The sequence below is a fragment of the Heteronotia binoei genome, chromosome 2, assembly GCF_032191835.1.
Source record: "Heteronotia binoei isolate CCM8104 ecotype False Entrance Well chromosome 2, APGP_CSIRO_Hbin_v1, whole genome shotgun sequence".
In the NCBI taxonomy this organism is placed as follows: Eukaryota; Metazoa; Chordata; class Lepidosauria; order Squamata; family Gekkonidae; genus Heteronotia; species Heteronotia binoei.
In genome coordinates, this window is record NC_083224.1 from 157768030 (window position 1) to 157780554 (window position 12525).

Genomic DNA, 12525 nt, shown 5'->3' on the forward strand with positions numbered 1-12525 from the left:
TTCGGCTGAGTGTAATGCTTTTCTGGGGGGTACCAGAGGTGTGCTGGTCTCAAACCTCTTAAGGCTTTGAAGATCAGTACCAAAACCTTGAACTTGACCTGGTACTCCACTGGAAACCAATGTAGTTGACACAGCACAGGTTGGATATGTGCTGTCTACGGCACTCCTGTTAGGACTCACACTGCTGTGTTCTGGATCAGTTGGAGTTTCCAGATCAACCTCAAGGACAGGCCACTGTAAAGCAAGTTACAATCATCCAGTCTGGAGATGACCACTTTGTGGATTACTGTGGTTAGGTCAGGATGAGACAGGAAAGGGGCCTGCTGCTGCACTTGCTGTAGATGGAAAAATGCCAGTTTGGCAACATTTGTGATCTGAGTGCATAGATAAGACCACACCCAAACTCCTGACTGTCAGTGGCACACCATCAAGGATGGGAAGCTGGTATCATAGCCCTGACTCCCCCTCCCCAGCCAGAGAACCTCTGTCTTAGTTGGATTCAGTCTCAGCTAACTCTTCTTCAGCCATCCCACCATGGCCTCTAGACCCTCAGCCAGATTTTGTGGGGTGCTATCTGGGCAGCCACCCATTAAGATATAGCTGGTTGTCATCAGTATACTGGTGACAACCCAGCATGAAACTCCACACCAGCTGGGCAAGGAGATACATATAGATGTTAAACAACATGGAGAGAGGATAGCCCCCTGAGGAACCCCACATATTAAAAGGTACCTAGTTGACACCCTCTCTTTTACCGCTACATTCTGTCCCCCACCAAGGAGAAATGAGGTAACCCACTTCATGGATACCCCACAGATTCCCACATCAGTGAGGTGGTGAGTCAAAGGTCATAGTTGACTGCGTCAAATGCTGCTGTAAGAGCAAGTAATAACAGCAGTGCAAACCTGCCTCAATTCAGCTGTCTGCAGAGATCATTCCTAAGGGTGACCAGCACTGTCTCCGTCCTGTGGCTGGGGCAGAAACCGAACTGGAATGCAAATGGAATGTGCATAGTACTGTTGAGTAATATTTTCATTTTATAGCAGTCTTGAAAATAGGTTGCCAGAAGTTAACAGCCTGTATGTTTTTTACCAGCCTGCCTATACATGGATTTTTTAAATCTATTACAAAATTTAAATGCATTTGATATTCTTTAAAATAATGATATAAAGACAACTTTTATGGACATAGAAGATTACAAAAATATTGAAAGGAAATCAGCCAGTATCTCTATCCTGACTAACCCCTGCATTTTTACATGGTATTGTTGTACTGTTTCAGTGGGGTTTACTTTCATCTAAACATCCATAGGGACTGTGAGCCTGGGAGTAAACTGTATCCAAAAAGCATTTTTAGTATGAGAGTTAGTAAGACAAAAAGGACAGTTAAACAAGATAAATCAATATTATTAAGCTAGCACAAATAATGAGGTTGTCTTGCCAATTAGGTGTACAAATCCAGTACAAAGGCAGCCAGGCTATTTGTAAAACTAAGCAGGAGGTGTCCGTTATTTCTGTATCAGTTCTGAATCAAGTACTGAACTGAGTACTACATATGCCATAGAGTTCTTTACTTATTTAAAAGGCCAGATTCTGCTGAAGTTAAGGTGCAAGGGCAATCTCTACATCAGTCCTAGCAGATATTTATACTTGCTCTAACATGCCAGGCAAATTGTGTTTTGCAAGCCCGTTTTATGCTTAGAATGTTCAACATTATTTGCTACTTTGGGTGACTGTCTCCTGTGAATGTTTTGCCTTTTTGTACAAGCAAGTTGTATTTTATCTTTTAGCTATAATAATAGCACAGGCAAAATAGTTTGAATGTTCTGAGTAAAGTGGACTGTGTGTGGTCTCTGTGCTGTAAGGTAATGCATCACACAGTGAAATTTAGCTTTCTAGGTTTTTTTTAAATGGCATAAACTGAGTGTATTTATTTAATGGCTTGCATCTGACCTGCACAATTTATGGTCCCTTATGTGAACACAGCCTACTAGCTGCTGCCTGAGAAGCTACAATACATGGATCGTGGCCATTGTCTTTGAGAGTGAACAAAATTCATTTGACACTGCCAAGCACATCTGTTTAATCTGGAATGAAATTCATTCTGGTATCAGCAGGAGTCACCTCTTTTCTCCAGAGCATAGAGAAAAGTGGATATTCTGGCATCACAGAGGTTCAGAAGCAGTTGAAAATAGCTGTTTACTATGTCTCCAGCTATGCTGAGGCAGTTACAGGTATCGGTGGCCTTCCAAGGGACTCCAAAATGTAGTGTTAACATCATAGATAGGACTCTGTATATCCCTGTCTCTGCATGGGGACAGGGTTGGTGACAAGCTCAAATTCTGGCTGATTACTAAGGCCATCCCAAATTCATAGACTCTTGAGGATTTGAGGTAGGTTAACAACTGAGCAGCCCTACTTTAAGTAAACAAAATGTTTGAGATTTCTGCTAATATCCATAGGGGTTTGTGCTTTCATTTGTTGAAATTTAAGTGATATTAGGCAGATTTTGGTGGGTGCTTGTTACTGATAGGAAGGTTTCAACTTTGCAAAGACAAGCTTTCTACAATTTTGGTTAGCAGTCTGTTGGCTGATCTTGTTCAAACTTAGTAAGTGCTTAAGCAAAATGTCATGAGCATCTATTAGTGCCCTTTTATTGTATTTAATTATTTGCTGCAGTATGCTGTAAGTCAGAGAGGGACCTTTCTTCTGAGACTTGGATAATTTTTGGAAGCTCTCCAATTCAGCATGATGAGCTGCTGGGGGAAAATGAAAGTGAAGACACTGCTGGAGATTCTTGCTCAGATTTTCTGTCATGTAATTTATGTTTAAAAAAAAAACAGCCATTGATGAGGGGCCCAGTTTGGATAAGGACTCATGTGTTGGGCTAAGTAGACATATTAAGGGCACATTAATAATCTCACTTATTTCCCAATGTTTATCTTGATTAGTAAAACATTAAGAAGTGTATTTTCATAGGGCGTTGTAAACTAGAGTTGAAGGCCCAGAGGAAGTTGATTCACAATGGAAAGCTTTCATCAGTGTGTCTTTTAGCACAGTTGCCAAGTAAGGCAGTCATCTCCATTCACTTCCTTGGTAACCAAATCGATATGATGGTCAAAACAATTTTGGACAAAAAAAACAGTTTGGAAAACATCATGACTTTTAGTTATAATAATCTGTTCACTCTTTTGCAGTAAATGATTATTTGCTGCAAGTAAATCATAATGACTATTATTATTATTAATGTGCAGGTTTTACTTATTAAATAACATATAGCTTACTTTTCAGTTTTAACAAGTTACCAAGGCAGGGACTACAACTCAGTTTGTATCTAGGCCCTTTTTTTAAAGCAGTAGTGAGATTCCATGTAGGGTGGTCATTATCAGATACGATGGGATCCTTTGAGTGCCTTGATGGAATAACTGATGCTTTCAGAATGACTTTTCTTGCAGCCATTAAAACTTGCAGAAGTGCCATATAACAAAATTAAATGTTAATAGCCTGATGCATTTATATAGATCTTCTTGTGAGGAAAATCTGATATCCTGTTTCACAAATCTAAGCTAAAGTGCAATGGGCATCATGCCAGAAGTGATTTCAAAAATGTGTCCTGTCTCTAAAGATTTGGATATAAGCTCTCTTGTCCTTGATACCTCTTCTTGAAACATCATCACATTGGAGCTAAGATAACCTACATCTTCCAAATTCTTCCTGCTTCCTTATATACCCTACATGTTAACTGTGCTATGTGTTACAATTTGGAAATCATAGAATGTGTAAGTAATATATGCATATGCTTGGCTTTTAAACTCCAGTGTACACTGATTACTTTCACTCATTGAGGGGAAATGCCCATACATGTGTAGCAAATACCATATAGTGGTGCTGCAAATAACTATGCCAATAATGCTTGCGGAGGGGCTGTGTTCTGTGAAATGTGCTTGCTAGTAGTGCAGGCTTTTCTAATGGATATTTAGTTTTAAATTTACTTCTGTCTTTTTCTAGGAACTTAGGAAGGAAAGATTTATCTTGGTGGTCATAGTTTTCTAGGTGCAATCCAGTCTGGACATTTCTACTATGTTGCTGTCTTCATGCTGACAAGGAAATTTCAAACTAACTTCACAGAATATTGTGTCTGCCTGATTTGCAAGGCCATGCTCAGGAACTTCCGACAAACAGAAAAATTCACACAAGTGTTCTGTATGCATGCAAAGCTCCACTTTCTTTCGTTTCAGCCTCAGTACCAGCTGTCACACTTCATAGCTGCTGACTCTGAAACACTGGCTTGTTATAACCTAGATTTCAGTAGCCTCATTATATCAGTTTGCTGCTGACTGGCTGGCAGTATAGAAAGCCAGTCATCTTACTGTTACCTGTTTTGTTTTTTACTTTTGATAAACTGACATTTTTTCTCAGTTGCTCTCTCTCTCTCTCTGGAAGTCTAAATTTCCCTGTCTAATCTCCTTCCATATAGGAAGCTCATGGTCTGTGGGTGGATGGATATTGATTGTGTGTAATTGTATTGTGTGACTACCAGCAAATTCAAGTCAAAATAATGTATTCAGAGCTTCTGTTGTGTCTTCCAATGCGGTCCAGAAGTTACTGCACAGTGACGCTACAGAGGTGACCAGAGGAAGTCCACTGGTCGCTCGATGTAGCGCGTGAAACTACCCCGCCAATCAAGATCTGTGGCGGGAAGTTTGACTGGCCAGGATTGGACCTGGCCAGATGGAAGGTTGTTCCCGGGGTTTGTATATATAGCGGGACCCGGCCTGCATTTTTCTCTTGTGATGTACCCGCTAATAAAGTATGTTGCCTTCAACACGTCTCGTCACTCAGTACATTACAGCTTCCAAAAAATTAGGGGGGAAACAGAGTCCCAAACTGAAAAACCAGGCATAGCTCTTTAGTTGTATATCTTACCATGGTGGTTAAGAAAATAAGCTGTGCTGGATCAGACCAGTGGTCCATCTAGTCCAGTATCCTGTCTCACACAGTGGCCAACCAGTTCTTCAAGATGGACAACAGGACATAGAGGCCTAGGCCTCCTGGCTCTGGGATTCGGAGGATTAGTGCCTCTGAATGTGGAGGTTCCCTTCAGCCACCATAGCTAGTAGCCTTTGGTAGACTTATCCTCCATGAATCTATCTAATCCCCTTTTAAAGCTATTTATTCCTGTGGCCATCACTACATCCTCTGGCAGTAAATTCCACATTTTTATCACTCTCTGTGTAAAGTAGTATTTTCTTTTGTCCATTCTGAACCTACTGCCATTCATTTCATTGGATGCTACCAAGTTCTAGTATTTTGGCAGAGGGAGAAAAAATTCTCTCTCCACCCCATGCATAATTTTATAAAGCTCCACCATGTCCTCCCACTGCAGCAGATGGACGGGTTTACAAATTTCACTCTTGGGTAGAGTGGCAACAATTAAAATGAACATATTGCCTAGAATTTTGTTCCTTTTTCAGATGATCCCAATTATTTTGCCAAAGATATTCTTCCACCAGCTCAACAAAATGATTTCAGAATTTATATGGCAGGGTAAGAAGCCCAGAATTAAGCTTAAAGTGCTACAAGACTGTAAATCTAGAGGAGGCTTCTCACTTCCGGACTGGACATTATATTACAAAGCATGCTGTATTGTATGGCTCAAAGACTGGCTAACTTTGGAGAACAAAAGACTGCTGACCAGTGAGGGAGCAGGATTAGAGAGAGGCTGGCACAACTACCTTTGGTACCAAAACCCATCCAAGGGTAGTTTTTTTTTAAGACATGAAATTAGAAAATCTTTATTTAGAGTGTGGATTGAGATTAAGAGTAAGTATGCATATACTCCCTTATGGTTGTCGCCTATTGAGGCTTCCACGCATCCAAATCTGTTTAATTGGGAAAGTTCTAATACATATGGAGACTTATTAGATAATCAAAATAACTTGAAATTGGAGGAAATTGGTAATTTAGACTGGTGGTTGCAATGCCAAGTTAAATCCAAATACCAATTGGACAAAGAAAAAGGTTTTCCGAAAAAATCAAAATTAAATGAGTTGGATCGATTATTGTAAATCAAACCAAAAGTTATTTCTAATGTGTATAAATGGTTGCTTCAGGACAAAATGCAGGGTGAAGTAGTCAAAGAAGCTTGGATAAATTGGCTAAAAGACTTTGGGTACAATATAGAATTAGATGAGTGGGATAAATTATGGAAACAAAACCTTAAACTGACAAGATCTACGGTCTATAAAGAGAATTTGTATAAAATGGCATATCGCTGGTATCTTACCCCAGTACGTTTGGCAAAGATATACCCTGACTACTCCAACAAATGCTGGAAGTGTAAAAAAACTAAAGGATCCATGTACCATATATGGTGGCAATGCGACTATGCTAAAAAATACTGGGCTTTAATTAGTACATGGATCAAAAAAATTCTTGAAATTAACTTACCCCACGTGCCAGAATTGTACCTTTTAAGCATCTGTAGAAATAACCTCCCTAAATCTGCCAGTAAATTATTATTACATATTGTTACTATAGCCAGAATTCTCTATGCTAAATACTGGAAGACATCCTTAATTCCAAACAAAGAGGAATTTATTGCAAAATTATTAGAAGCCGCAGAGATGGATATGTTGACTACAAGATTACGAGAGGGTAATATGCAGAAATGTAGTGAGATGTGAAATCCAGTCTATCTTTGGGTGAAAGGAAAAGGTGTAAACTTGGAACAATAGAGCTTGTAAACTGATGACCCCAAATGCTCCTTGTATGATTGGGGATCTTGGAGTGATGTTAACTTGGTATAGGTTAGTCTGCTGTATGAATGTATGATTGTTATTAGTGTTATTATTGTTATTTTTGTGTTTCTATACTGAGTTGTCTTGTTGTCCTTTTTGTTTTGCTTTATAATAAAAACTGTAAATTGAAAAAAAGAAAAGAAAAAATTCTCTCTCCACCCCATGCATAATTTTATAAAGCTCCACCATGTCCTCCCACTGCAGCACACTGGGTTGACACTTTCATTGAACTATGCACTACAACCCAAAGATCTTTTTTCCCTCTCAGTCTCAGCAAGTTCAGACCCCATTAGCCTATACTTGTTGGGATTTTTTGTCCCATTCTGCATCATCTTACACTTAGCAACAGTGAACTTCATTTGCCACATTGTCAACTACTCACCAAGTTTGTGGAAGTTCTCTTGGAGCTCTTCACAGTCAGCCTTGGTTTTCACCTTCCTGAATAAGTTTGTCATCTGCAAACTTGGCCACTACACTACTCACCCCTAATTCCAGATCGTTCATGAATAAATTAAATGGTACCAGCCCCAATACCTATCCTTGTGGGACCCACTGCTTACTTCCCTCCAGTGTGAGAACTGTCCATTGATTCCTACTCTTTGCTTCCTGTCATTTAATTAGTTTTTAATCCATAAGAGAATTTATTCTCTTATCCCATGACTGCTAAGTTTGTTCAGGAGTCATTGGTGAGGTACCTTTTCTAGGTATATATTGTGTACTGGGTCAATATTATCTACATGCTTGTTCACTTTCTCAAAGAACTCCAAAAGGCTGATGAGTCAGAACTTCCCTTTGTGGAAGCCATGCTGATTTGCTTTCAGCAGACTTTGTCTCTCAATGTGCCTAACAATTCTCTTTTTGATTACAGTTTCTACTAATTTGCCTGAGACAGATGTTAGGCTGACTGGCCTGTAAATTCCTGGATCCCCCTGGATCCCTTTTTAAAAAATGGTGTCACATTTTCTCAGTCTTCTGGTACAGCAGCTGAATTTAGTGATATGTTACATGCACATGTTAGTCGATCAACAATCTCACATCTGAGTTCCTTAAGAACTCTCAGGTGTGTGCCATCAGAACCTGGAGACTTATAGGTTTTTAGTTTCCCAAGTAGGTCTGGAATTTCCTCTCTGATCACCTCAATTTGGCTCAGTTCTCCAGACTCCCTTCCTGAAATATGGGCTATGGCAACTGTACGTGCCCGCCCACACTTTCCATAGTGAAGACAGAACACAGGTTCTAATTTTTTTTTCTGCCAGAAATTTGCCATTTCAATTATTTAATTAAATAGGATTATCTTCTTTGTAAAGTTTTGACTTGTAATTACATGTACTTGCACAGAAATTGTAGTCCAATTTAAAGAGAATTCATGCATTTTGATAGATGGCTGGCTTCATACCTTAAACTGTTTCCACATCTGCTACATGTCCAATGTTGGTGTGTCAGCCTGGAGTCATCTGAAAGTCAGTACACAGTGCTGCAGTTATTTTTACTCCTGTTGCAGACAACGATCCATGTCACAACCCTGATCCAGGCCTTTCTCTTGTTATTATACCACTTTACCAATAACAAGTGCCCGAGGCTGGGGAATTCTGCGCTACCCACCATTCGCACTCTCCTTTTATATTACTTTTGTGTTATATTATATTAGGTTCACTGACCCCCTTTAAGTGTGTGAGGTGAAGTGGATTTGTTTAAATTAGTATACCTACTTTGACACACATACAGGATTCCTTAATCCTGACCCAAAGAGCACATCAACCATAAACCCAGACTCTGCTTCCCTGGACCCTACAGATATATATATATATATATATATATGTATGTATGTATGTATGTATGTATGTATGTATGTATGTATGTATGTATGTATGTATGTTTGGTTGGTTGGTATCATGATGTATAATTTCTTCCCCCTCCAGCCTGCTAGCAGACACAGTTTATTCTTTCAGCAGCTTTTAATATTAAGACAGTTAACTAGACAGTTTGAACAATCCAACTGCTTTTGTTTGTTTTTGTTGGCTGATGGCAGTTAATCTGCCACAGATTACACACACACACACCCATGCTATTCAGCCATTTTCATCCAGTTGGTTCTTACTGAACAGGGAGAAAACAGCAGAACTTTCTCCCACATGACATTTTGCAGTGGGTGTTTTACATTTTAACAGTTGTCCTGCTGGTACTGTTGTGTGGATCTGATTTACTCCATCTCTGTCAAATTATACATACTTTGTAACAAACTCTGTTTTTGTTCTGCATAATGAGTGAAAGGGGCTGCGCTGTGGTTTAAAATTCAACAACAAAAAGCTATTTGAGTGTGCTCATTAAGACTTAAGTATCCTTCAGAATCTGAGAAAGCTAATGGGGTGTTCTTTAAAAATGCAAAAGCATACACAAATGGCCTTTCCCTGGTAATTTTCCCCCACAGAACTGTTTGTTTCAGGGAAGCACTTTTCATAAGGGAAACACTTCTGTTGTACCAGTATCTCATTCTCTGTTCCATTCAACTAGGGGAGTGGCCATGTTGTTGCTGCTTCTTTTAATGAACTGGGATGCAATTATCCCACTGTAGTACGGACCATTAGATGCCAAATATAAATTATCATGTTCCTGGTCCTGGATTTGGCCTTGTGCAATCTAGTATCTTCTGCAGGCAAGAAAGCATCTTGAGAGCCAGTGTGTTATGTAATGATTGGACTGCTAGGATCTGGGTTCAAAGTCCCACTCTGTCAAGGTTCCACTCTGCCTTGGGCCATTCACACACATTCAGCCTAACCAACCTCACAATGTTTTGTGTGTGTTTGTGAAGTGCTATCAAGTTGCTTCTAACTTTTGATGACCCTACAAATTGATGGCCTCCAAAACCTCCTAAAATATATATATCAAATCTGACACTGGGCAATAACACAAGGAATTAAAGTCCCATGTAGATAATTTCTTAGCCTAGTTCTCCATACGAAGACCCAGATGCTTTAATTTTTCCATTTCAATTTGATCATACCAATCTTCCATAGTGGTTAGGCTAAAGAAATTAATATTAATAAATTATAATTATTATTACACAGAAATGAATTCACAATTATGATAAATTTTGCAAGCATGCAGGCTAACTTCATATAATGATGTTGACCTTCACATCACAATTCTGTTCCACTTAATTCTTATTTCTGTTATGTACAACAAATTACAAATATTGAAATTAATCAATACAAAAAGGCAGCCTGATATTGGCAAAACAATTATATCAATTATATCTCTACCCGGGAGAAATGATTACACAGGCCGAATTAAGGGTGGATCTTAAAGAACAGAAATTACTTTTTGAAAAACCTGTGGTGGAAAAGGGACCGAAACAGATAAATTGGGCAGTGGATTATACTCTGAGAGCTAATAGGATAAAACACATAATTAATAAATATTGGCACATTTTGGGCAATGTTCCAGGATGTGAAGTAAAACCTAGAATTCTGAAGAACAACAAATATAAAAGACACTTTAATTAGAGCAGATGTGTTTCAAGAAAGTAAGCAAGTGCAGGCAATTACAGAAATGAAAAAATGAGGACGCTGCTCATTGTGCGCTCAACTATGGGTGGTGAATAGGGTTACAATTCCTAAAGAGCGTTTTGAATTGGAGATTAAAGCTTATAACAATGCAATGTTGCATTTATTTATTAATATTCAAATGTGACCTTGTATATATAGGAATGTCTACCAGAAGCATTAGGACACGTAAAACACAAATCTAAAATTAGAAGAGGAGAGGCAGATAATCTGCTTGTCCACCATTTTAAAATAATGCAGCATACAGTGGAAGACTTTAGTTTTATGGTATTAGAAACAAACAAGGAACACAAATACAATGGAACTGACTATCAAGGAGCTTTATTAAGAATGGAATCTTATTACATACATCGTGTAAACACCTTAACACCGAACAGACTTAACCAGAATGTAGATTTTTCATGTTTTCTGTAGGTACATTGGTACTGTCACTTTAAGAATAAGCCAAGGATGATTCCTGAGTATGTAGTTAATTAGAGCTATGTAATAGGAGCTAAGACATCTCTGACTCTATGGAATGATTCTGGATACGAGCTGAGAAGAAAGGGTGAGTGATTACATACGTTTTTTGAATTAAATTGAATAAAATAAATATTAGATACAATTGTAATACATAATGTTTATTTTATTATATGCAGAATAAAGAATAAACATAAATAGGATTCTTTGGTGTCCAGACATAAAATAGAATGAAATAAAGAGAAAAAATATAAATAAGGTTAGCCCACATACATCAGTAAAATTAATTTTGATTGTACTGATTAATTTCAATATTGTTAGTTAATATGAATTTGTAATTTGTTGTACATAACAGAAATAAGAATTAAATGGAACAGAATTGTGATGTGAAGGTCAACATCATTATATGAAGTTAGCCTGCATGCTTGCAAAATTTATCATAATTGTGAATTCATTTCTGTGTAATAATAATTATAATTTATTAATATTAATTTCTTTAGCCTAACCACTGTGGAAGATTGGTATGATCAAATTGAAACGGAGAAATTAAAGCACCTGGGTCTTCATATGGAGAACTAGGCTAAGAAATTATCTACGTGGGACTTTAATTCCTTGTGTTATTGCCCAGTGTCGGGTTTGATATATATTTTTGGTTATCCAGGTTATCCCTAGAGAGGATGTTAGGAAAGACAGAAGGCAAAAGAAGAAGGGGACGACAAAAGATGAGATGGCTGGACAGTGTTACTGATGTAACAAACACGAATTTGAGCAGACTTCAGAGGATGGTAGAAGACAGGGGGGGCTGGCGTGACTTTGTCCATGGGGTCGCAAAGAGTCAGACTCGACTGTGCGACTGAACAACAACACCATTGTATAATTACCGACATTCCATATTGATTGGAATTCCATATATACTCCAAAAGTATGATTCCATATATACTCCAAAAGTTCATGTCATTACCAGCCTTGCTGAAGTCTTGCAAGCTGAGGACCATGAGTTATTTGATTGAGTCAATCCATCTCATGTTGGGTCTTCCTCTTTTCCTGCTGCCTTCAACTTTCCCCAGCATTATTGTGGCCTTTTCTAATGATTCTTGACTTCACATGATGTGACCATTTTAGCTTCTAGGGGGACTTCTGGCTTGATTTGATCTAGAGCCCACTTATTTGTCTCTTTGGCAGCCCGCAGTATCCGTATTTCAAATGACAAAGTTGTAAGCAATGATAAAATGAAGGAGAGGAAAACCATGGAAGCCCTTTTGAGTCCCAAATTGGGGGAGGGGGACTGAAAAGTAGATAAATAAATTGCACCCCCTCCCTCAGTTATACAATGCATGAAGGAATTAAGCATCCTTCTGCCACTGAAGCAATTAAAGTTGCAGCCTTGTGCCACTGCATTTCAGTAGAACTTTGCTCACGAGAAGCTACTTGCATATGTGCCTTGCCTTATCTGGCCTTGTGGAAGAGAGGTGGTGAGCTTAAAAGGTTAATGTATTTGAAGCTACGCTAGATATCTGTTTGCTCTTTTCCATTCATTCTTCGTAAACATTTTGACTCTTGCAGGTGTCTGGCAGTGCATTCTTCAGAACATGCATTAGAACAATCTGTACTACAAACATTAGCAGGAAATGTGCAGCCTGATTTGGCCACTAGAAAAGAGGTTTTCTTGTATTTTCTGCCTCAAAGTTTAACCTTCTTTAATTT

General features: G+C 38.5%; 1 protein-coding gene across 1 annotated transcript in view; it reads left to right on the forward strand.

Moving 5' to 3' along the window:
- EEIG2 (EEIG family member 2) overlaps nucleotides 1–12525 on the forward strand; it is a 53384-nt gene that overhangs the window by 10936 nt on the left and 29923 nt on the right. The gene's annotated exons all lie outside the window — the stretch shown is intronic.